Source organism: Cavia porcellus, unplaced genomic scaffold, assembly GCF_034190915.1.
Source record: "Cavia porcellus strain 051 isolate PalLab524CR breed Dunkin Hartley unplaced genomic scaffold, mCavPor4.1 scaffold_6, whole genome shotgun sequence".
Lineage (NCBI taxonomy): Eukaryota > Metazoa > Chordata > Mammalia > Rodentia > Caviidae > Cavia > Cavia porcellus.
Window position 1 is genome coordinate 78,340,888 of NW_026947489.1, and position 25,062 is coordinate 78,365,949.

General features: G+C 46.0%; 1 protein-coding gene across 1 annotated transcript in view; it reads right to left on the reverse strand.

Annotated features, from left to right (window-relative positions):
• Positions 1-25,062, reverse strand: part of Gosr1 (golgi SNAP receptor complex member 1) — a 74,727-nt gene that overhangs the window by 413 nt on the left and 49,252 nt on the right. The window lies entirely within an intron of this gene.

Sequence of the window (25,062 nt, forward strand, 5' to 3'; positions counted from 1 at the left end):
CATTTTTATCGGTACCAGGGATCGAACTCACGACTGCCTGCTTACAAAGCAGGCGCTCATGCCACTGAGCTAAATCCCCAGCCCTACATCCCACTTTCTAAGGGTGAGGATCAGCATAGAGAGGCCCCCAGAAGCACAATCTCAAGGCTTTGGGGGCCTTCTGGAGTTTCCTCAGGGATGGAGGAATGCCGCATGGGTGTCTCAGAGCTGCTCAGACAGAAACTTCAACCACAGTGAACACCTGGGCTTCTTCTAAGTCTCCACTCTCACCTCCAGGCCAAGAGGAGGAGGAAGGCCCTGGAGAGGAAGATTACCCTGGTCTAGGCAGGGCTTCCTGCCCCCGAGGTGGTCTAGGCTCACATGGCGTCTTTGTGGTGACCTTAAATGGTCCCCCTAGGCAGAAAGGTTCATCTTCCTGGGGCTGTCTGCAGCCGCAGAGTCCAGCCTGGTCTCTTGAGGGCAGGTGGATTTCAGAGGACCCAGTACAACCCGGCAGGGCACAACTCTTGTGACTGCCACGCAATCAGGCCTGAGGGGGCTCTCCCAGGAGCTGGCAGCCGGCTGCTGGGCTGCTCAGCTGGAAGCTGGGTCCTGCCAAAGGCTCTGCCTCCTGCATTATTGATCTGTTGTCTGGATGTGGGTGTGAATAATTCATGGCGTGAGGAGCATCACTGCGGAAACGCAGGCAGCCCGAGTCCTCACTGCCTCAGCACTGACTTTCCGTTTAATGGGAGCCGGAACTGAATCCCAGGTTCCTCCTGCCCGTAAGGGAGGCCCAGGAATGGGCTCCAGGCATGATTTTGCAGGGACTGTGGCGTGACCAGGATCAGCCGTCCCAAGCCCCTGGGCCAGGGTAATTACCTCATCACCGTTCACTTCTCTCGGCCTCCACTTCCTCATCCGTAAATCGGGACACTGCACGCAGGAGGGCTGGCGTGTGTGTTCAGTACACCCGAGCCACTGTTACTACTTAGGTTCACATTGCTGAAAGAAGTCAGCAATGACTTCTTTCACTGTGGCCCAGGTCTTGAAGAGCCAGAATGCAGAACCATGGGCTTGCTGGGGGAGGGATGTGTGTGGTCAGGATGTGTGTCCTCTCTGGGAGGATGGAGGGAGATGGAAGACTGTCATGAAATTATCCAGAATCCTACAATGATCTTTCTCCCCGATGAGACTTTTCCAAACTACACCCAGACACAAGGACATTGGGTGGGGGCTGGTGGCAGGGCTGTGGTAACCAGCTCAGACTTGGTATACGAGGCTGTGGGTCAGGTATTGTTAGACAGGTTTCTTTAACACGTATCACAAGGGCAATGCACAATGCATGACTCTCAGGTCAAACTCAGGTATGCAAGAGATCTTAACTTCTTTTTTACTTTTTAATAACCAAATTGAATTTTCCCCCCATCCCCCTTCTGCCAGGTGGCAGACGCAGCTCAGTGAGTTCAGATCCTCTTCTCTCTTCCCAGGCTAAGGTGGCAATAATCTGGTCCTCACCACTGTCACCAAGATGTCCTCATCCCATTGTCCTTAGTCTCTGCTGATGGCTCCTGAGCTGACCTTCAGTCTCCCCACTGCTGCTCTGCCCCTCCTCTGCTCAGGGTACTTTAGTTATTTCCTCCTGAATGCATTTGGAAACAGATTTGGTTGAGCACAAGCATTCAGTCTCTGCTATATGCAAGAGGAGGAGAAGAAGAAGAAGAAGAAGAAGAAGGAGGAGGAGGAGGAGGAGGAGGAGGAGGAGGAGGAGAAGAAGAAGAAGAAGAAGAAGAAGAAGAAGAAGAAGAAGAAGAAGAAGAAGAAGAAGAAGAAATGATGGTTATTGCTGTTTGTTTAACAAGAATCCCAGATCTAGAGGTATAGCTCAGTGGTAGTAGGTATACTTGCCCAGCTTGTACGAGGTCATGGGTTTGATCCTGAGCACTGAAAAAAGGTCCAGATGTGGGCAGCTCTGGGAGGTGCAGTATTTCCACAGCATCATCAACTATTCAGGCACCTTCAGTCCTTTTGCCTCCCCACCCTGACATAGATAAAGCCTTCGTCTTGCATTTTGCCTATGGTCCCAGGATGGCTGCTCCAGCTCCTGCCACTTGGTAGCGGGAAGGAAGAAAAGCCAGAATGGCATGTGAAAGTTGAAAAGGTTCCCCTGGAAGGTACAGGTAATAACTTCTGCTTTGCAGTTTTTTGATCAGGACTGTGTCATATGACCACCCCTAGCTGTAAAGGAGGCTGGGAAATAGTCTTTTTGGTTTTGGTCTTCTGAGACAGTTCAGACTGGCCTTCAGCTCACTTTGTAGCCCAAGCTGGTCTTGAACTTGCAACGATCCTCCTGCCTCAGCCTCCCGAGTGCTGGGATTATAGGCATATGCCACCAGGCCCAGCTGGAAATAGTCTTTTTTTTTTTTTTTTTTTTTTTGTCTTTTTTGAGACAGGGTCTCGCTATGCAGTTCAGGCTGGCCTTGAGCTCACTTTGTAGCCCAGACTGGTCTCGAACTTGCAATGATCCTCCCACCTCAGCCTCCCCAGTGCTGGGATTACGGGTGTGAGCCACCATGCCCGGCTGGAAATAGTCTTTGTAGGTGGGCACACTGATGGCTCAAGGAAAATCAGGATTCTGTGAGGCAGCAAATGAGAATGGGCACTCAGCCACAACTAGTCTTTCAACCAGATGTAAAGTATCTCGGCTTTAGCTATTTAACACAGAAAGTAACGCACCAAGTTGAGTGCAATGGTGAAAGCAGCTGTTGAATGCCCACAATGTCTAAGCACCGTGGCAAATTTCAGGAATTTGCAGCCTAGCGTCTGCGGGGATTAAAGAGGCGAACAGCTCGGCACACTGTGGCAGGTATCCGGGAAGGTCTGCGATGGGGAGCTGTCCTACTCCAAGTTCGGGAAGCTTCCCAGCACGGAAGGGGTGAAGGTGTAGAGCCAGAGCCAGGCCAATTGGCTGCCCGGAGTCAGACTCACAGCTGAACATGCTGGGCCCCACCTACGCCGGTCATGGAGGCAAACTAGTGCACCTGCTGGCGTCCTCTCTAAAGGCAGGTTAATGGCAGCAGCAGGGTTATTGTTCATTTCCTGTGGTAGACACCACGTAAAGAAGAAGGAATGGTAGGCGCATCAGTATCTGCATGGAAACACACCTGGACTCTGAAATGTGGGTTTGGCTGGAGGAGCCCGCGAGGCCTCCAGAGAAGTGTGTGAGGTCAGCCACCTGCTGGACCCAAGCTGACCACCCCAAAAGGGCAACAAGGCAGGGCGACTGCCTCAGCCTCGGCTGGGAGAAGATTTCTACAGAAAGGGGCCTGTCATCCAACAGGTTGGGAGAGTGTTCAACTAAACCCAGCTCGATCCAGTGGCTGGACCAGAAGACTCCTTGGAGGCTTTAAGAGCCTGAGGTGCATCGTGAATCTTCGAGAGTAGATATTCAGTGTTTCCTAGGTTTAATGGCTTCCAAGCCCTTTCTTTGAGGAACATTTTCTTCTAAAGCCACTTTAGATTTGCTGTTCCAAGCACTTCCCTGTGTTATTTAAAATCCTCCTGTAAACAGCCTTTTAAATGGCCACACAGCATGCAGAAACTACACCTAGTTATTTACTTTTCTCTCTGCTGGACATGTCAGTGTTCAGTTTTTCGCCAACAATTTTAACCACCAGGGGAGCAAATTCTAAAGGTGCTTTAGGCGGTTCTTTGTGCGGACCTTGGCTGGATTAGGCTCTCTCTAGAGTCAACAGCAACAGCCAAAGCCCCGCCCCCTCCAGGAACTGCTGACTGGGTTGCCACAGCAACCATGGGCATCAGAAGAGGAAAGGTGCTCATGGGATGGGAGCAGACAAAGCAGACCAGGCCTGGGGTGCTGGGGCCTGGGGGCAGCATATGAGGCTGCCTAGACTAGATTGTTGGGGGACCCCTGGAGAGGATGGCCTTTAATTTCTTCCTGATCTGCAGAGCATCTTGCCAGCAGGGGTTCAGTCAGAAGCCACCTCCTTTTCATGAGTGTGCCCAGTCTGGGAAGTCAGATGGCTGGGGTGCACCTTGTCTTCACCCTGCCTCAGTGCGTGCTCACGTCTCCAAAGTTTCCCCAAAGCTTTGTCTTTCAGAAATTTCTCAAGTTTGGTTTGAAGTCTGTTGAAGGAAATTACAGTGAAGATTCTGTGTTTGTCAGCATTCTGTCACTGTGACAGAGGACCTGAGAATAACAGTGGCTGTCAGCTGTTCCCATTGCTTTAGGCCTGTGGTGATGCAGTACATCACGGTGGCAGAGTGTGGCAAAGAAAAGTGTCTCACTTTGTGGCAGCCAGGAGGGAAGAAGGGAGAGATGGAGATGGAGAGGAAGAGGGAAAGAGAAAGAGGACCACTTCCTTCAGTGAGGCCCCACCTCCTAAATTTCCATCGAATCTCAATAATGCTATCAAGTCATGAAGCAATTGGTGGGTTAACCCACTGATGTTAGAGCCCAGATGGTCCGATCGCCCTCCAAAAGCCCCACTTCTAGTCTTGCTGCCTGGAGGACCAAGCCTCCAACACACAACTTTTGAGGAGTATTTGAGTTCAAACATAGTAGATCCCCTTGAGCACAATTGACTCCCCATCATTTCTGGGTGGGAATCCTGGTCCTGACCCTCCCAGGAACGCAGCCACCAGGAGAGCTATAGCACAAGGGCCAATAATACCCGTAAGCCCTATCTGAGGGTGCAGACCTGTCCTGGCTGTCCAGTTCTGTAGAACACCCCTATTCCACAAGAACTTTCTCTATGCCTTAGCCCGTGTGATACTCAGTCTCCTAACTTTTGTTTTTATAAAGCTCAGTGGTGGAGCACATGCTTAATATGTGAGGCCATGGGTTTGACCCCAGCACCAAAAGGTAATGATATAAACAATACACGTCCTATGCTCCGAACTGCTAACTGCAGTCCCACTGTGTGGGCAGTGCCTTTGGGGAAGTGATAAAAGCCAGCCTGTGAGTTTTTATTTCATGTATCTTATATCACTGCCTCCTTAAAAGCCTTTGTTCCTATACTGCTTTTGTAATTCATAATTTAATTTTAAAATATGAATATATGAGAAAGGAAAAATAGTCCCCATAATCCATTAGCTGAAGCAATCGATGTATCTGAGTATTTGTCTTCCTGGCTTTTAAAAAGGGATTTGTTTTTAATATATAACAACAGTCACTTTATAATAAAAGGGCTCGGCTTTTTGCATGGCAGCTAGACTTTGCAGACCTTTAAGTCACAGGCTCTTCTGTTTTCCCACAATTGACCGTTCAGCGCCAAGCCACCTCCTCAGACACAGAGAACGGTTGGATACGGTGGGAGAAAGGGTGCCTGGAGGGGCTGAATGCCCTGGGAAGCTCTCGCCTCCCAACTGGGCTGGGCAGGTATCCAGAAAAGCTCCCACCCTCTGCCGCTTCCAGGGAGTGTCTCAGGAGTTACGTCTTCCTGAGCTCTGCTTTGGCTTTATTTCTGGCTCTGGACCTTGCCCTGGAACTGAATGCTTCTGCTGGGCTCCTGTCTCTCGTCTTCTTTGCCCACCGGGCAGCCTTTCTTTGCTGTATCTCCCTTCCTGTGACTCCGGCAGCAGGCAGGCTGCTTGTCCAGTGGGGAAACTTGAGAATTTCAGGTGCCTCCTCCTTCCCCTGGAGAAGTTGGGGAGCCTTTTCCACTTGCTGAGCCACTCTGAGGACCTGTGGCTTATAGTAAAATGTCCATTGAAGGAGCAATATGGATCCTGGAAAAATCTGTATACTAGAATTGAGCCTGGATAGAGGGATGGGCCAGTGTAATTTACTTTCACCCCTAAACTCGTTCATCTGTTGGGGGTTTGGGGCCTAACTCTCACTGGCTGGTAGGAAGAGACACTTAGAGTCTCAGGACCCTCCTTGGGGTGGGGAAACACAGTTCCACCAGGGCTGTGTCATCCTCCAGGGGGAACCGTGTTTGATGAACTCATGTTTTGATCAAGGCCCATGGGAGCTGCTCTTGGGCTGGTTAAGCAGGCAGCAGGTAAACACGCACCCAAGGGACCGAGAACAGGGCTCCCTGAGATGTAATTATAAGCACAACACAATGACAAGAGGACAGAAAGTAGGGGAAATAGGGAGAGAAGAAATCTTTTTAAACATCTCCACATTTCTCCTGCCCTGGAGTAACCCTTTTCTTTCCAGGCTGATGGCAAACTTGGAAGATGCAAACAGCACGAAGGAGGAAATTAAAATTTCTTCCATCTCCGTTGTCCAGCCACCGCCTTTCACAGTGAGAGGCCTACTGCTTGGTACAGCACCTGCCGCCATTAAACTCATCTCGCTGACTTCACTGCTGACCGGTTTGCTTACTGCTTCTCCCCCTGTTACAGTCCTAGGTCCCAGCATGGCGGGGACTCGTCTGTTCACCCTTAAGGCTGTGGGCCAGGAGAGGGCCTGACATAGAGCAGGTGCTCTATTACACATGTGGTGGACGAGAGAATCCACCCGTGATGTCTGTGCTCAGTGATGACCACCCAGATCCTTCTACCTACTGATATCTTTACCCAGAATGTCACAATGTCCCTTGTGCCAGGCAGAGGCTCTGGTCTCTTGGCTCACAGAGGACGGGGAAGGCACAGGGAAAGCAGATGCCCTGAAGCTAATGTTAGAGGAACATAGCTACCGGGAGCACAGGGAGGAGGCAGAGTGAGGGGCGGGGAAGGGCTCTGCGAGGCCCCACCACACAGGGGCACATGGTCCTTACTCTTCAGGGTTCTTTGTGCTGTAGAGAAATCAGAGAAGTTGGGTGAACTTGCTTAAGGTTCAGCAGTGGGGCCAGAATTGTAGATATAATAATAACAGCTAGATTTTTAGAAAAAAACCTATTAAGTCAAAAATAGAGGTTGGTTTTTGTTTTTGCTTTTGTTTTTCTTTTCCTTCTTTCCTTTTTTTTTTTTTTTTGTATAGGAATTGGACTCACAACTTGCACTTGCCAGGCAGGCAGGGACTGTGCCGCTGAGCTATATCCCCAGTCCCCAGGTTACATTTTAAGACTTCTTTCAATAAAAAAGCTCTGAAGCACATCTCAGACGTGCTAAGTGCTTTTGCATTTGGATACCATTCTGTCCAGGGCCTTCATCTGTGGGATTTTGCTGGTTTTTTCAGCCCATGCACTGCCTGGTTCACAGGAAGGCGCAGTCTGTCTCCTGGTTGAAGCTTTTACCAATCAGCACAGTGGAGCCTGCTTCACAGGAAGGCGCAGTTTCTCCTACTGGTATTAAAATATTTATACAAGATTTCCCTTTCCTTATGTATCCTTTCTTTGGTGGACTCCGTATATTTCTATTATTATATATACACTCATGCCCTCATTTAAACAGAATATCAGTTGTACTTGCTGATGAAAAAGAAGCTATCTCACCTCTCTTGATCTTTGCTGTTTCAAAACTACAGTGATCTCAGAGTGGCTTTTGAGACGATTGTTGCGGGTTCTGTCTGCCACCAGCAAAGGTTGACAAGCGTGAGCCAACAAAGACCCACCGACAGCTCCTGGTTTAAAATGCATATGCAGGCCTCTGATCTCCCATTGCTGGTCTCTGTCCTTCTGACAACCCTGATGCTTTTGGTGTCTTTCTGGTCACCTGCAGTCAGCAGCACTCTGCTCAGTCTAAGCTGTGTGTGGTGTGGACTTAACTCCACAGGCCAAACCACCATTTTTATTTTACTTTTTTGATGCCAGTGATGAAACCCAGGACTTCAGTCATGCTGCATGGAATGCTCTACCACTGAGTGACACCCTAGGCTAGTTTTAATAAGAAGCTGTAGGGTTTCTCTCTGGTTGGGGAGTTTTTGTGGAGTTTGTTCCTAAAAATTTCTCCTAGCTAAGTCCTGGCTGATTGGCGGCACGAAGTAGTCCACCCACGAGGAAGACAAAGTTCTGCCTGCCCAAGGAGCATCCTGAGGAGCCCAAGCTACAGCAGGCTGTGCCCCAGGGCCCTCTGTCCCAGGGTGCTCCCTGCCCACAGACATCTCCCCAGGGCAGATCGCAGGGAAGCCTGCACTGGAGGCTCACTCTCTGGAGGGTACATGGCCCCACAGGGAAGGAAAACCACCCCTCTGGAGCCTTTCCCTGCTGGAAGGAGAGACTCGGTGATGTAGACACTAAGAAAACTCCTGGGCTGCAGATATACTACACATGTGTGTTGGAAATATTTCCGTCATCGTGACAAAATACTTGTCAAAAACAACTTGAGGAAAGATTTATTTTGGCTCACCAATTTAGAGGTTTCAGTCCATGGTCATGTCCCACAATCTACTCCTTCGAATGGACCCTACTCCCTAAGTTTTCATCACCTTGCAATAGTGTCATCAAACTATGAATCTATCAATAGGTTAATCACTGATGTTAGAGCCTCGGTGGTCCAACCACTTTCCAAAAGTTCCACTTGTAAACATACGAGATTTGGGGGATAGATAGCATGCGGTTAGAGAGCAACCAAATGAAATGATAGCAGAGAGAGCCAGGCAGAACAGAGGAATTAAATCCATAGTAAGTGGCGTATTTTCAGTCTCATCCCCAATGCTAGTTATCTGGAAGAAACCGGGAACTACTCTGTTCCACGCTCAGATGCTGTTTTGCTTTCACAGATTCATATTCAGGTGACATTTCTTAAATATCAACACTGTACCTCTAGTTTCAACTGCGTGAAAACCTACTTCAAGTCGGGATGAGTTTCCCCATTTCACAGATGAGACGATGATGAAGTCATCCAACGATGCACAGTTAGACACCAAACAGTAAAACTTACTGTCTACCTTTGCGCTCCGTCCTGAGAGCTAAAAATCTCCAGTCTCACTATGTAGTTCAGGCTGGCCTTGGTTTCAGTATGTACCCCGGGCTGGCCTTGAACTCATGGTGATCCTCCTGCTTCAGCCTCCCAAGTGCTGGGGTTACAGGCGTGTACTACCAAGCCAGGATCCAAAATCAGTTTTAATCTTAGTTTTCAAAATTTCTTTAAAAACTTTAAATTGTGGTAAAACACACATAAAATGTAAACAATTTTGAAGCGTATGGTTAGTTTTAGAGTGTTGAGGACATTCACAATATTGTCTGGCCATCACTGCCATCCATTCCTGATACTCTAATCTTGCAGAACTGAAACTCTATCCAGTGAACCCATTCCCTGTGCCCTTGCCCTGGGAAATACAATTCTACTTTCTGTCTCAATGATTTTTGGCTTTCTGGGTAGATACTTCATGTATGGAATCATGCAGTGTTTTCATATATGTATCTGGCTTCTCCCACTCACAGCATCATGTTCTTAAGATTCATCCAAGTAGTTGCATATCAAGATTTTCTTCCATTTTATCCACTGTATGCATACGTCACATTTTATCTATCTGCTCCTCTACGGATGAAAACCTGTGTTGCCTTCACTTTCTGGCTATTGTAAATAATAATGTTGTGAATATGGGTGAACATGGATGTGACTCTATTTGTAGGTCTTTTGGGCACGTAACAAGAAGTGGATTTGCTGAATCATATATTAATTTTATTTTTAGTTTTTTTGAGGAATTATCTTTTATGACTTCCCATTGTGGCTGCACTGACATTCCAACCAACAGCGTACAAGTGGCCCAATTTCTTCATGTCATCACCAACACTCATTATGCCTCCTCCTCTTATTTTTCTCCTCTTTTTCCTCCCCCTCTGCCCCTCTCCTTCTTTATTCTTTTTAAATTTTTGAGACAGGGTCTGGTTATGTAGTTCAGGCTGGACTTGAACTCACGGTGCATCTCCTGCCTCAGCTCCCAAGTGCTGGGATTACAGGCATGCGTCACTATGCCCAGCTTTTACTTCATTTGGATAGAAGCCCTCTGTCCTAGTTTCTTCCTGAGACACCATATCCCACACCCACAACTCTAAAGAAGGAAGGTTTATCTTGGCTAACATTTTATAGAGGTTTCATTCCAAGCAGGGTGGCATGGCAGAGGAGAAACAGTTCATGGCATGGTAGCAGGAAACAGAGCAAGAGATTGAGGGAGGAGGAAGTGAGACACATCTGTCCTGGCCACAATCCCAGTGACCCTCCTCTTTCCACCAGCCTTTACCTCCTAACATCACCTTTAGTGACAAATTCATCAGTGGACTAACCCACTGAGGAGTACACAACCCCACCATCCAGTCACTGGTCCAAGCCGCACCTATGAGCACCTGAGGCTTTGGAGGGACATCCAGACATAAACCATAGCACCACTCTAATGCAAATGAAGTGTGTCATGGTTTATGTTGGTGTCCCCCAGGCCTCATGCATTTGCATTGTGCATTTGTGATTGGTTCATTGTCTAGGGCTTGGATTGGGGGGTGTGAGTGCTACACCCACCTAGGGGTGGAGCCAGGATATGATGTAATGGCAGGAAGAAGGTGTGTTTTGCTCTCTTGCCGGTTTCTGCCTTGCTGTTTGCAGCTGCCATGAGCTGTGGCCCCACCATGCCACCCTGCCTTGGAGCCAACTGAGTATGGACTGAAACCTCAAAAAATTGTAAGAAACAAACCTTTCCTTTCTGAACTTTGGGCTTCAGGTATTTTGTCTCAACAATGAGTAAAAAGTAACTAAGACAAAGTATAATCTCAGTTTTATATCCTGCTTGTTGTCCTGATATTGGGGAAGACTCAAGAGGAACTGACATAAATACTTATCAGACAAACATCAAATCTGCCAATGAAAGAAACAAATATTAACAAGGCCTGAATAAATAGAGAAAATACCATGGATATGGATTGTACGTGAAGTATTTTAAGGATGTTCTTTTTCTTAGTGATCTATATATCCAGTGTAATCCCAATCAAAATTTGAGAGGTTTTCCTAGGCTAGATGATTCTGCAGTTTATATAAAAATTCAAAGGACTAGGAAACACCAAGATTAACATGAGGAAGAAGAACAAACCTGCAGTATTTATATTACTAGTTGTCAAGATTTATCACAAATTATGGTAATTAAGGTAGAGTGGTATAAACAATAGAAAAACAGACCAATGAGAATCCGTAAGAGACCTGCACATGTACAGTTCCTGATGCATAACACAGCAGATTCTCCAGAGCTGTGAAGAAAAGGTGGCTTTGCAAATGTTGCTGGATAAACTGCATGCACACGTGGGAAAATGAATCCTGACCCCTGCCTCACGATACACAGAAATCAAAATCAACTGCAGGTGAACTATAGTCCTAAGTGGGAAAAGCAAAAATAATACAGGTTCTAGAAGAAAACACTGGAGAGTATCTTTGTGGTTTAGTGGCAAACAGGATATAAAATATCAACCTAAAGGAAAAAAATGGATAATTAAAATTGAAAGCATCTGTGCTGGTCTTGGTGGTACACACTTAATAAAACCAGCACTCTGAGAGGCTGAGACAGGAGGATTGCAAGTTCAAGCTCAGCCTGTATAACTGAGTGACTTAGTGAGATGCTGTTTCAAAATACAAATAAATAAAAGATAAAAGGCAATGAGGAATGCAGCTTAGTGTGAATGCCCTGGGTTCATTCTTAGTACTGGGAAAAAATTAAGAACATCTAGCCAGGACTGGAGATTTAGCTCAGTGGCCTAAGTGCTGCCTGGCAAGCGAAACGTCATGAGTTTGATCCCTAGTACCAAAAAAAATAAGTAAAGAAAAAAAGAACATCTAGCCAGGTGTAGTGGCGTGTGCTAGTAGTTCTAGCTACTCTGGAAGCTGAGGCAGGAAGATGGTTCAAGCCCAGATGTGCAAGACTAGGTTGTGAGGAGGGCTGGGGATTTAGCTCATCGGCATAAACACCTGCCTGGCAAGCATGAGGTCACAAATTCAATCCCTGGGTACAAAAAAAACAAAAAACAAAAAAACACCAGGTTGGGAAACATGGTGAGACTCCATCTCAAAGGAGAAGAAAAACTAGTCTATGTCTAAGAGAATAGAAAGACAGTTATAAAAGGGAGGTACTGCTGGATGTGGTGGTGTGCTGCCTTAATCCTGGCCCTATGGGAGCCCTGACTGTGGGACTGCAGGTTTGAACCCCGAAGAGGCGACTCAGCAAGATCCCCTCTCAAAATAAAAAACAAAAGGGGCAGAGATGTAGCTCAGGGCAGAAGCTCTGAGTTCAATCTGCGGTACCCTCCGCCTCAAAACAAACAAAGAAACTGCAGATGGAATATTTTCTTTATTCAACAAAGGAAAATTGTTTTTTGAGACAAGGTCTTGCTATGGAGCTCAGATTGGCCTTGAACTCATGGAAATTCTCCTACCTCAGCCTCCCAAGTGCTGGGATTACAAGTGTGTGCCATCATGCCTGGCAACAAATGAAAATTAACTGGAAAAAGAAGACAGTCAAATGAACAAATATACAAAAATCTGAAGGGACATCTGATTTTTTCTTTTTCTTTTGTCTTTTTCATTTTTTACCAGGGATTGAACTCATGACCGCACACTTGCAAGGCAGGCGCTTATACCGCTCAGCTAAATCTCCAGCCCTAACATCTGATTTTTTCAATCAGACTTTAACTGGTACATTTTAGATACACATAATGCCCACATTCATCATAGAAAATTTGTACCTGTACATGAATAACTTGATTTTTTTTTCCCCATTCCCCTACCCTCCCTTCGATCCCTCCTTTCTTCCTCACTCACAAAATACTTGTTTTCATTTTTTCTAAAGGGACATTTAATCAACAAGGGTATCCTAGCAGCTAATGAGTACAGAGATATGCACAGTCTCGATCAGGGAAATGCAAATTCAGACTGGCAATATCAAATGACGTGAGAGAACTGGACTATTCATTACTGCTGATGGGAACAGAGACTAGTACAATCACCTTATTTAACTTTTTGGTACAATCACTTTTAAAAAACTGCTTGACCTTGTATTCTAAAACTGAGAACATACATAATCTATAATCAAACAATCTTCTTAGGTGTCTATTACCAGCAAAAAAATTAATGTGTCCAAGAATATTCAAAGAAGCACAATTTGTAATGCTCCAAATGAAAAATAAAGGTATCTGTAACAGAATGGTTAAGTGGAACATGGGTGGACACACAAGCTACCACTAAAGGGCAGTGATCCTCAAGTGTGAGTGGGCATCAGAATCACTGCAGTGATGGCCAAGCTTTTAGAGCCTTCAATGACACAAACAGCCCGCAGATCACCACCACCGGCTCCAGGAAGCTTGTGAAACCCTTGACTGTTTCATACTTTTTTTTATCAGTACCGGGGATGGAACTCACAACTCTGTGATTGTAAGGCAGGCACTTATGTCACTGAGCTAAATTCCCTGCCCCAACCCTTGACTGTTGAGCTCTTCCTGTCTGCACTGAATTCACCTCAAACCCCGCCCCCAGCTGTCTTTATCACAGCTGAAGCTGTCTGCCCATCACCTCTTGAGTATGCCTTCCTCCCCCACATCAGCTGACAAGGTATGTATGAAAAGTCCTGGTGGCTGGTCATCAGTAGCAACAGAAATCTCTCTGTTGGTCAGCTGGTCAGCTCTGCACCCTTGATTTTGTGGATTTACTTATGAGCATTACCTGACAACATTATTAGGGTGTAATTACGATACAATTATGGCAACCATTCTCATTTGCCACCTTTTTTCTTCATAGAGAAGGAATTGATCATTCTATTTCATTCTGTTTTCTTTACAGAAAAGGAACAGATACATTGCAAAGTTGTGCTGAGAGCAAAAGTACAGATGAGATATCAATCCACACCTCTGACCCTGGGTCTGAAGCTCCCTCGTCTGGCGCTGGCTGCCCATCTAGAGTGCCAGGCACGCTCATCCCTCTTCCTCACCTGTCCAGGAGCCCCGAGGCTTCATAGCCAGCTACTTCATTACCCCAGGAAACACACATTGCCATCCAAAGCACATGCTTTTTGCTAGCTGTGGATGTGCTGTGAGTGTTAAAAGCTCTGCCCCGAAGGGAATCTTCTAGTGCCTGCTGTGTCTGGGGCTGGCAGGCTGGCTGAGGTGGACGTGGCTGTCATGAAACCCTCATCTTTCCGCCTAATTACTGGAGAGCGCTGAGACACCCCATTCCTCCATGTGTTAGCATTTCTGAGACAGCTGCTTATGATTTTGGGAGGGCCAGCGGGGAATGGGGAGTCTCTCAATAGTAGTCTGGGGTCTCAAAACACTCAGCACTGAGACCAGAAATTCGAGCGCCACTGCGGTCTCAACACTGGCAATACGGTAGAAGTACCTAGTTTTTTCTTTTCCCTCCCAATTCAATGTCTGGGCTCCACCCTGGTCTCATTGGATCAGAACTTCCGGATGGTGGCACTGCTGGTGATGTTCTTGTTTTTATTTTTTGAGACAGGTCTCGCTTTGTAGTTCAGGCTGGCTCTGAATTCATTTACGTACACGTGGGTGCCACGATTCCCAGGTTGATGTTTTTTAAAAAGTCCACTCACTTCTGCCGGTGATTCATTTATGAAACAAGGTTCGAAAATGAACTGACAAACAGGAGGTGGGGTGGTCTACAGATAGTACTGAAGGACCACAAAACCATTTAGCTCTCTGTTTGGCTTCCGTGGAAGCAGAATGTATGGGCAGAATGTATCCTGTTTCAGTGTTTCCAAAAAGAAAAAGCAAGTGTTGCTCCTTTACCTAAGTGAGATAAATGAGATAAAAATTGGAAACTATGGTTAAAAAATAGGGTAGTCATTGTATTTAAATGATTGATCAGGAGTTGGCCACCTGTATGAGGACATTCAGCACAGCCATTACAAAGCACGCTGCAAATGAAGGTTTGATGAGCTGGGAGACTATGCCTGCTGTACAAAATATGAAAAAAGCTGATCACTGTGTGTACATTTTGTTCAAAATACTCATGTGCTTAAGCATGTAAAACATGAGCCAAGTGTGACTGCACATGTTTTTATCTATCTACTCAGGAGGCTGAGGTAGGAGGGTCACACATTAGAGGCCAGTCTGCGTAGCTTAATGAGACCCTAACTCAAGCAAAACAAAACCCCCCAAACTCTAAAAAGCTAAAAATGGAAAACATCCAAAGTGATAACAGCCATTACAGAATGTTGGGGAAACAGATTGCTTTCATTTTCCTTGTTTTTTTTTTTTTTGGTCTTTTTGAGACAGGATCTCTATGCAGTTCAGGCTGGCCTTGAGCTCACTTTGTAGCCCAGCCTGGTCTCGAACTTGCAATGATTCTCCTGCTTCAGCCTCCTAAGTGCTGGGATTACAGGCGTGAGCCACCATACCCTGCTTCCTTGTATTTTTCTATTCTTTGTATGTTTCTTTAATTTTGTAATTAAAAAGCTTAGATACCAAACTAGTGAACTGACCTGCAAAAATTTACCATTTCAGCACAGGGTTACAGGGAAATTTTCAGACATAGTCAATTACATTTAAATTATGACAACAATATAGTAATTCTGCAAAATAAAAATTTTTAAGGCGAATAGCCCATATGTCTTTGTGGTTAAATTTAAAAAACATTTTTTGGAGACAGGGTCTTGCTGTGTAGTCCAGGTTGGTCTTGAAACTCACTATGTAGCCCAGACTGCCCTCAAACTAATGGCAAGTTCCCTGCCTCAGCCTCCCAAGTGCTAGGATTATGAGCATGCAGCACGATATTAATCTTTTATGGTTATATATTAATCCGATACAAATCAGCCTAGGAGATGAATTTTAATTTATGTGAAATTTTATAAACTAATTAATGTATCAAAGATAGGATGGGAACAAAATTACAAAGTACAATAGAAAGCATTTCTTGTTAATTCTCTGTTGTTTTCTTAAACAGACATGAACTCGGGTGATGTGCCTACTCACCCAGGGTCTATAAGATCTACAAACATGCATCACATCCCAAGTGGGAAGAAGGTACCCCAGGAGAGGGTAACTGACCAAACCTTTTCTCAAAAACAGCTGGAAAGCCACTCAGTTTTCTTCACACAGATCGCCTTCAGTGGGGAAAGGGTAGGAAACCAGAAGCCTAGGACAGAGGAGCCACGGATGGGAAATGCTCATGGTTCTGTACTTAATCTTAGCCAAAAGGTTGAGAAGTGATTCATCGTTCTATTAGTGATTTAGGATCGAAACTCTTTACCAGTGCAGCTTCTGAAGTGCTGTTGGCTAAGCAGGACGGTCTCCGTTCCTCCACTCTGAAACACGCTTTTGATACCTATGTTTTCAAAACAGCCTCTTTTAAAAATTATAATTTAAATGATAAAAAAAATGTAGTCTAAATGGAGCAAAATATCAAGTCCTCCTCATCTGTGACCTCCAATTGGCTCATTCTTTTCCCCAAGGAACTGCTCAGGCCAATGTTCTGCACATTAACAGCCTATTAAAATGGATGAAATATGTGAACAAATGTTCCACCAAAAGTGTGTAAAAATGACACACAAAAAGATGCTCAAATATCCTTATCCATTAATAAAGTAGATCTTTTTCAAGTGGAATCAAGAGATGGAAGACGGGCGGGGGGGCGGGGAAGAAGGGGAGAGGGGAGCGTAAAAATAATTTAGAGGTGTTATGTAGATGTACAAACCACTAAAATTAATGTAATTATTGTGCATTGCAAACATGTACCAATAAAAATTTTGCAAAGGCAAAGACACAATGAGGTATTACTACACATCTAATACAATGAATAAATCTTAGAAGACATGCCAAATGTTGGTGAGGATGGGAATGAATAGGGATTGTCCTCACTTAACTATAAAATGGAACATTTTGGAAAACAGCTTGGCATTTCTTAAAAAGTTATATAAACATTTTCCAAATGATCCAGGCATTCCGCTCATAGTTATTTGTCAAAGAAAGGAGAAAATGTATACTGGTCAACATGGCACATGCCTCCTGGAAAGCAAAAGCAGGAGGGTTACAAATCTGAGGCCAGTCTGGGAAACTTAGTGAGACCCTGTCCCCAAACAAGTTATTTTTTAAAAAGGACTGCAGTAGTAGGACACTTGCCTAGATCCTTGGTTCAATCCTCAGTACTAAAGAAAAAAAATTCCCGTCCATAGACTTGTAATTACAAGCTTCACTTGCAATGATCCCAAACTACAAACCCAAAATGCAAGAGCAGCAAAATGTCCCATTCATATGATAGGACAGTATTCAGCAACTTAAAATGAGCATGGACTACTAGCGTATAGACATGGATGAACATTAAAAGTTATGCTGGGTGAAAGCCAGATTTTCCCAACCTCAAAAGAGTACATTTATGATTCCATTTATAAAAAGCTCTAGAAAAGGCAAACTAATTCACAAAAGCAGAGCAGTGAGCCAAGTGAGGGTGGCATATGCCTGTAACCCCAGCATTTAGGAGGCTCAGCCAGGATAATCAGGCTGGGTTGCGGTGAGTTTACATGAGCTATGGTCTCCAGCACCACCCCAAAACACGTGCCCTCAGCAGGGTTTACTTGGGAATAAAGGGGTCAGAAGGGGGTAGTGGGAAGTTTTAAAGGACACAAGAAAACCTTTGGTGTGGTACAGTATCTTGATTAAGGCGATGGCTTCAGAGATGTATACATATGCTAAAGTGTACCAAATCATTCACTGTAAATACTGGAGTTTATGGTATGTCAGTGTATAAATGTCAGTATACAGTTCATAAATTTTTTTTTTAAAATGCGGCACATATACCATTCTCTTTGAAATTATTCCATATCAGTACACAGTAAGTTAAATTCTTTTTAACAGTTGCATTATTTTGTCATTTCCAAATGATATTTATTTACATTTTTCTTTACAATCGGTACTGTTATGAATATCCTTATAGACACATCCTTTTAGACCCACAACTGTAAGTCCTTAGAATCACTAGGCTAAAGCCTATGTTCCCTTTCAATTGTGACAGAAATTACTGTATTCCACTGGCTCATGTCTTTCCCAGTAGAGCAGAGATGGTTTTCACATGGATTAAGAGACAACCAAGCAGATAAAGTTAGACAAGGGAACTTCCTCGGGGGGTCACTGTCCTATAAATTGATAGTACGGTTCTGGTTTGCAGTCACTCTTTGCTTTCAAAGTTTTCTTTGGCAATAGAGCTATTTCAAAGTAACTGTGAACCGATGGGTGTGGAGAACACACCTGTGACTCCGCTACTCTGGGAGGCGGAGGCAGGAGGATAATGAGTTTGAGCCCAGTGTGGGCAACTTAGCAACTTGGTGAGACCCTGTCCCAAAATAAAAATTAAAGGGCTGGGGAAGTAACTAAGGCAAATCTGGATTCGATTTCTAGCACGCGCATGCACATACACACACAGACACAGACACAGATACAGTCTGAACAATCAGGGTACCGATGTCTATTTCACCTAAGTGATCACAGGGAAAGAAAATTGAAGGGCTGGGCTGCTGTATAACAGTGAGGCAGTGTTAATGAAGAGAAAAGTGCATATGACAATGCTCATTTCTAAGTATGTTGGCTGCTGGGTTTTATTGCAGGGCACTGGATCCTTTCTCTCCCACTTTGGGAACACAAATGAATTAGGACAGCCATTTCTGTCAAGGTGCCCGCAGTCCCCTGATGGACCAGTAAATATAACAGGATAGGATTAAGAACAATATGAGGGTTGAAGAGCATAGAGAAACTAGGAGACACTGAGGCAGGGCAGGCCACTGAATCTTCCCAGAGGGAGGTGCATTTGCAGGGTGCTATGGGTCAGATATTTGTGTTCCTTCTACCAATGTTAGCATGTTGATCCTATATCCTGACCTCCAACATGATGGCCTCAGGAGCTGGGGGCTTCGAGAGACAGCTAGGGGAGGTGCATGGAGCCCTTGTGAATACGATTACTGCCTTAATAGAGACAAGAAGCTTGCTTTTTGGTCTCTTCTGCCTGGCAAGGAAGTATACAGTGATTATCTGCACACAAGAAGCCTGAGACATTAGATCTACTGGCATCTTAGGCTTCTCAGTTTTTAGGGCTATGGGAAATAAACTGTTGTTTAATGCAGTTCATGGTAATTTGTTATAGCAGCTCAAATATGTAACAGCTTAAAAAATTGAAGTGAAACTTATATAACCCAAAATCAATCATTTAAAAATGTACAATTTTGTGGCACTTAACATGATCACATGGCTGTGTAGGGGCCGGTTCTAAAGAATTTTCAAACATTCCATCCTTCCCCACCCCAAACGCTGTGCTGGCCTATGTTATCCTTCACAGGAAGGGTTCTAGAACAGGAATCATTTCACAGGAAGGTTTGGAAAGAAGACCATCCCAGAGAGACAAAGTTTACAAAGGCTTTGGGACACCAACTCACCTGGGATGGTGTCAATATGGTGTCATGGGGATGAAGGAATGATGGGCTGCAGTGAGGAGGGCAACGGCTGGGGAGGCCTCATGTGGCAGCTGTGTCCCTGAGCTGGTCAGAGGCAACGAGGAATCAGTGGCCATCTGTGTAATCCTTAGAGGGATACTGTTGACTTTAATATGAATTTAATTTTGAGCCAGGGCTTCTCAACCTTGACTACAGAGTTATTTAGCTTGGCAATTCTTTGCTATGGGAATGTCCTGTGCTTGCAAGATACTTAGCAGAATGGAGGCCTCTTAACCAGTAGAATTCACCCCACCATTCCTGTAATGGTTGATACATTGTATCAACTTGAGAAGTTTAGGAGTTTAACTAACTAACATAGCAGGGGACCAGGGTCCTTACTTTATAAATATCCTCATCAAATGTAATAGAAGGGTAGGGCGATGTAAGCGCTACACCCACCCTCAGGGGTGCTTACAACGTAGGGGAGGAAAAGAGGCTTGCTCTCCCCTTTTTTGATCTTGCTGCTTTGCCTCCTTGAAGTGTCACTCCTGTGCCATGCCACCCCACCATGGAGCCAGTTATGGATTGAAATCTCTGCAAACTGTGAGCTAAATTAACCTCTCCTTCCTTAATTTTGGGCGTTGAGTATTTTGTCCCAGCAATGAGAGAAAAATAACCAAGACAACTCTCTCTTTCTTTCTTTCTTTCTTTTTTATCAGTACTAATGATCAAACTCACAACTCCGTGCTTTCAAGGCAGGCGCTTATGCCTGCTGAGCTAAATCCCCAGCCCAACTCCCTCTTTGATAATCAGAGATGTCTTCACACATTGCCAGAAGTCCCCTGAGGGAAGTGCCCCAGTTGAGATCAGTTGGAGGATTCTGACCCAGTTGGAGGATTCTGATACAGTATTCCTCAGAGTACGTTAGTTGCAAAGCATCTTGTCTGCTCTGTGGAGACAACAGAAAATGGGGCACCATTTCTTAGAGTACTGGGTCCTAAATTCATAAACCCAGAGAATTGGTCTTAAAATTTTTGTGACTTTTTTTCAATTTTTAAAAAAATTTTGGGGGAAATTTCTCTATTCATCAACCACTTAATGTCTACTATAGGCCAGGGACTGAGAACACTATCAGAGGTTGTGAGTGGGGGATTAACACCTTTTTCTTTCCCATGCCCATAGAGGAGATGGTCAACATTTGATTTCTAATAGACCAGAGGTTACTCTGGAAGACAGAAAAGGAAGATGAGGGAACCCTAGTCTCCTGAGATGGGATGTGGTAGACAGGAGGTGACACAGCTTGTGCTTGCTTCCTATCAGTCAGTGTCCCTTGTCCTTATAATGTCCTTAGGTACATAAGCATTTTGGGAGAATGGCTATGGGGTGGAGCAAAAGGGAACTACAGATTGTCTACTCAACAGTCTAGATTGTGAAATACTTAAAACTTTTGTACAACCTAGAGGCAAAGATTCAAGTATGAGCAAGGTTGACTTTTCTTTTCCTAGACCACAAAAGGGCTCTGAATCAGATTTAACTTTCTGCATAAGGTCCCTACATACGAAACAAAGGTGAAGGACCAATGCACTAGCTCTGTTGCAGTCTAATGGAAAACTTTCCTGGTCCACAGGGTCCATCAGTTCTTGTGACCACTGTGAAGGATGTTGTACCAGTGTTAACTTTTTAAAAAACCTTGATCTCAACTGCACGAACTTGCTCAAACTTGTTCTTACTCATGGATTAAAGAATCAGACCCAGAATTAGAATGTAGGACTTCTAGTTCTAAGTCTTCATTTTTCCAGTCCTGCTTTTCTAGTCCAGTCCAGGACTCCTGGGGATCGAACTCATGACTTCACGTTTGCCAAGCAGGCACTTACACTGCTGAGCTAAACCTCCGGTCCTTGAGATCTGGTGTTGGGAGCCGCAGCCCCGAGCCCGGTCGCCTCACTTGGCGGACGTGAGGCCTGTAGTAAAGAGTAAAGCCTGAGGTAGATTACCCCTCCCATCGAGCACGTTAGTTTCCTGCTTACCGCGTAAGCAACCCGCTCAACAATATAGTCTGCCTGGCAACTGATGATGTTAGCCAATCAGCTTGCCTTGCTTACTTTAACATGATTGGACACTGTATCCGTATATATACTGGTGCCACCCCTGGGGGGGAAGAAGAAGCCCGGAAGTAGAAGCCCAGAAGGAGCCGCGGGGAGCGGACCAAAGGAGGCTTCGGCTGGGAGCGATCCCAGGGCAGGCTGTATGGAGAAGGAAAATAAAAGAAAAGGTTGTCCACTGCCAGGCTTTGTCGTGTGTCCTTCCTGCCGGCCGGGAGCGGACATCGACATTTGGAGGCCCGCCCGGGGACTGATCACCCCCGAGACGTGACAGCGGACAACGCTCCAGTACAGAGCTGCGAGACAGGTGAGTTGGGGATAAGCCTGGGCTCTGGGTGGCGCGCACCTACAGGGCTTTTAGACTCCCCTCAGGCTCACGCATAAGTGGCGGATTCCTTGGGCCTCACGCGGTGAGTAACATATTAAAAGATGGGAAACATGCTAGGTAGCAACACTAAGAGCGAGGGTGGTTGTGGAGAAAGCTCTCAAGAGCTTACAAAAGTACGCAGGGTATTTGAGCAGGCCCAGTCGGGGAGCTCCCGAGAGGGGCCCGTCAAGGGGAACAAAGATGCTAAGGAGAAGGACGGGGCTCTAGCCTCGGAGTCGTCTGACTCCGAGGACGAGGGAAAGTTGAATGGCAAGGAGGCCAAAGAGACCAGCTGTCAGGAGCCTAAGTCGCTCGATAAGGAGTCGCAGGGTTCTTTCCCAGTAATTCAGGGTACCACAGAGCCATTTGTTGACTTTGTGGCCCGAATGCAAGATGCTGCCGATAAGATATTTTCTGATCCGGGAGTGGCTCGACCGCTGGTAAGGCAGCTGATTTTTGAGCAATGTACAAAGGAGTGCAAGGCAGCGATAGCTCCTCATAAGAACAAGGACCTCAACGCCTGGATTAGGATATGCAGAGAGATAGGGGGGCCACTCTCCAACTCGGGAGTGGCTGCTCTCCTGGCCGCGGCTGTACAGCAGAGGGGACCTCGCGGGTTAGAAGGGGAATGTAAGGCTAAAGGGTGTTTTGCCTGCGGGGAGCCAGGACACATTAAACGTCATTGCCCAAACAATACAGATGCTAGGCCTCGCCCTAGGAATAAAGAACCATATGTTTGTGGGCGATGCAAGAGGGGATCACACAAAGCTGAGGAGTGTAGGTCGGTCTTTGATGCTCAGGGCAACCGTATTTGTGGACGAGATGTTAGAGGGCCAAAAAACGGCCAGAGGGGGCCCCCTTCACAGGCGGGCCCCCGCCCCAGAGACAGGACAGCTCAGGATGGCAGCCTTCAACAAGGGCCACCCCTGGGTCAGCAGGTGTGGACCTCAGTGTCGCCTCCAGACTTATATTAGTGTTCCTGTCTATCCAGACATTGCTTCAGAACAGACACCATAAGGTCTTCACCACCCACATAAGAGCACATACATCCCTGCCAGGGCCTATGGCACAGGGGAATGCAGCTGCTGATACTGCCACTCGCCCGTTATGGATTTTTACCTTACTAACACCAATCGAGCGAGCCCGTGCCTTCCATGATAAGTTTCATGTCAATGCCAGGACACTAGCAAACCATTTCCATGTTTCCAGAGCAGATGTACGAGATATCGTGCGACTATGTGACTCCTGTGCCACATACAAACCTGCCATACCGATGGGAGTAAACCCTCGAGGTTTGATCCCTGGTGATGTTTGGCAGATGGACATCACACATATACAGGAGTTTGGGACTCTTAAATACGTTCATGTTTCCACAGACACCTGTTCTCACGTCATATTCGCAACAGCAGAAACAGGTGAAAAAGTGTCTAATGTGATCAATCATTGCCTGGCGGCTTGGGCCGCATGGGGCAAACCAAAAATATTAAAAACTGATAATGGACCAGCCTATATAGGCAAAGCCTTCAATGAGTTCTGCAAAATGATGGAGGTTCAATTAAAACATGGTATCCCATACAATCCCCAAGGTCAAGGAATCATTGAGAGGGCTCATAGAAGCCTCAAAGAAATTTTACAAAAACAAAAAGGGGGAGTAGGCCAAGGCCTGCCTCCAAAGGCGCGGTTATCTATGACAGGACAATGGATGGGCCCGGATCCAGTGGTCAGCTGGAACCGAGGCGCGGTTTGTGTTTTCCCACAGGAATCGGGACGAGAACCACTGTGGGTACCGGAGAGACTGACACGGGCGACAAAGCCCTCGACTGAAGATCAGACCTGCCCTACCGGAGATCCATCACAGACCAACCAACAAGATGAATAGAAATAGCGATAGCCCGAAATGGACAAGAAGATCCTCAGGCATATGCATGGCTCGCTCGCCTAGCCTACGACCGAGTCTAGAGGTGGTGAGCTTCCCACACTCCTCCTCTAAAAAATTATGACATAGCTGGGTAGGAGAGTCAATGACGGGTAAGAGCGTACTCCCCCGGTGCGACTCAACCTAAGCCAGGCCCTACCCCATCCTGCACGTAAGCCGCTGGACTGTTAGATGCTGCCCAGGTCTAAATTTCTCTCCGAGGGGATTTCTTTACGGAGAGGAAATGAGTGCAAGCTTGTGTGCATCCAGGTTCCGTCCAGTTTGTGCCTGGCCCTAGAAAAAGGACGAGGGCCTCAGGGCCTTGGCAGACCATGGGACGGCCGACCAGGGTCTAAGCCAAGGACCTACGGTGGGCCTACGCATAGGGCATAAGCCTCTGCACCCAGTCCAGGAAGGGCTACGATGCGCACATTTATAAAAAAAAATAAAAAAGGGGGAGATGTTGGGAGCCGCAGCCCCGAGCCCGGTCGCCTCACTTGGCGGACGTGAGGCCTGTAGTAAAGAGTAAAGCCTGAGGTAGATTACCCCTCCCATCGAGCACGTTAGTTTCCTGCTTACCGCGTAAGCAACCCGCTCAACAATATAGTCTGCCTGGCAACTGATGATGTTAGCCAATCAGCTTGCCTTGCTCACTTTAACATGATTGGACACTGTATCCGTATATATACTGGTGCCACCCCTGGGGGGGAAGAAGAAGCCCGGAAGTAGAAGCCCAGAAGGAGCCGCGGGGAGCGGACCAAAGGAGGCTTCGGCTGGGAGCGATCCCAGGGCAGGCTGTACGGAGAAGGAAAATAAAAGAAAAGGTTGTCCACTGCCAGGCTTTGTCGTGTGTCCTTCCTGCCGGCCGGGAGCGGACATCGACAATCTGGCAGTTTTTTTTTTTTTTTTTTTTTTTTTTAACCAGGGATTGAACTCATGACCTTGCACTTGCTAGGCAGGTGCTTACACCACTGAGCTAAATCTCCGAGCCCTGTATGTTATTCATAAGGGGAGACTGGTTGAGACCAGCTACTGCTATCAGGAGAACCTTGTGAACAAAATATTTCATCTCTTAGGTTTGTTTTCTCATCTGTAAAATAAGAAATCTAAGGAGTGTAGAGAAAACAAGGCCACACCAGCAAGTAAGTCCAGTCTGGGAACCAGCACCACGTGTGGGCCCCACACTGCTAGACTAGAACGGCCAGACCTCCAGCCCCTTCTGGAGCGTAGGCTGGCAAATGAGGAGTACTACCCCGCCTCCTGAATTGTTGTTTCAAGTCCTTTATTGCATTCATTGTTTGTTTTTGTTTCTATTCTATTGTTTGATTTTTACTGTGTCCAAAGTTATCTGCAGTTATTTTGAAGACATCAAAAGGCATTATGATAACTATTGTTGATTTCATAATGTTTTGAAGTCCTGTATCTCTTACACTGGTTTGTTTTATTC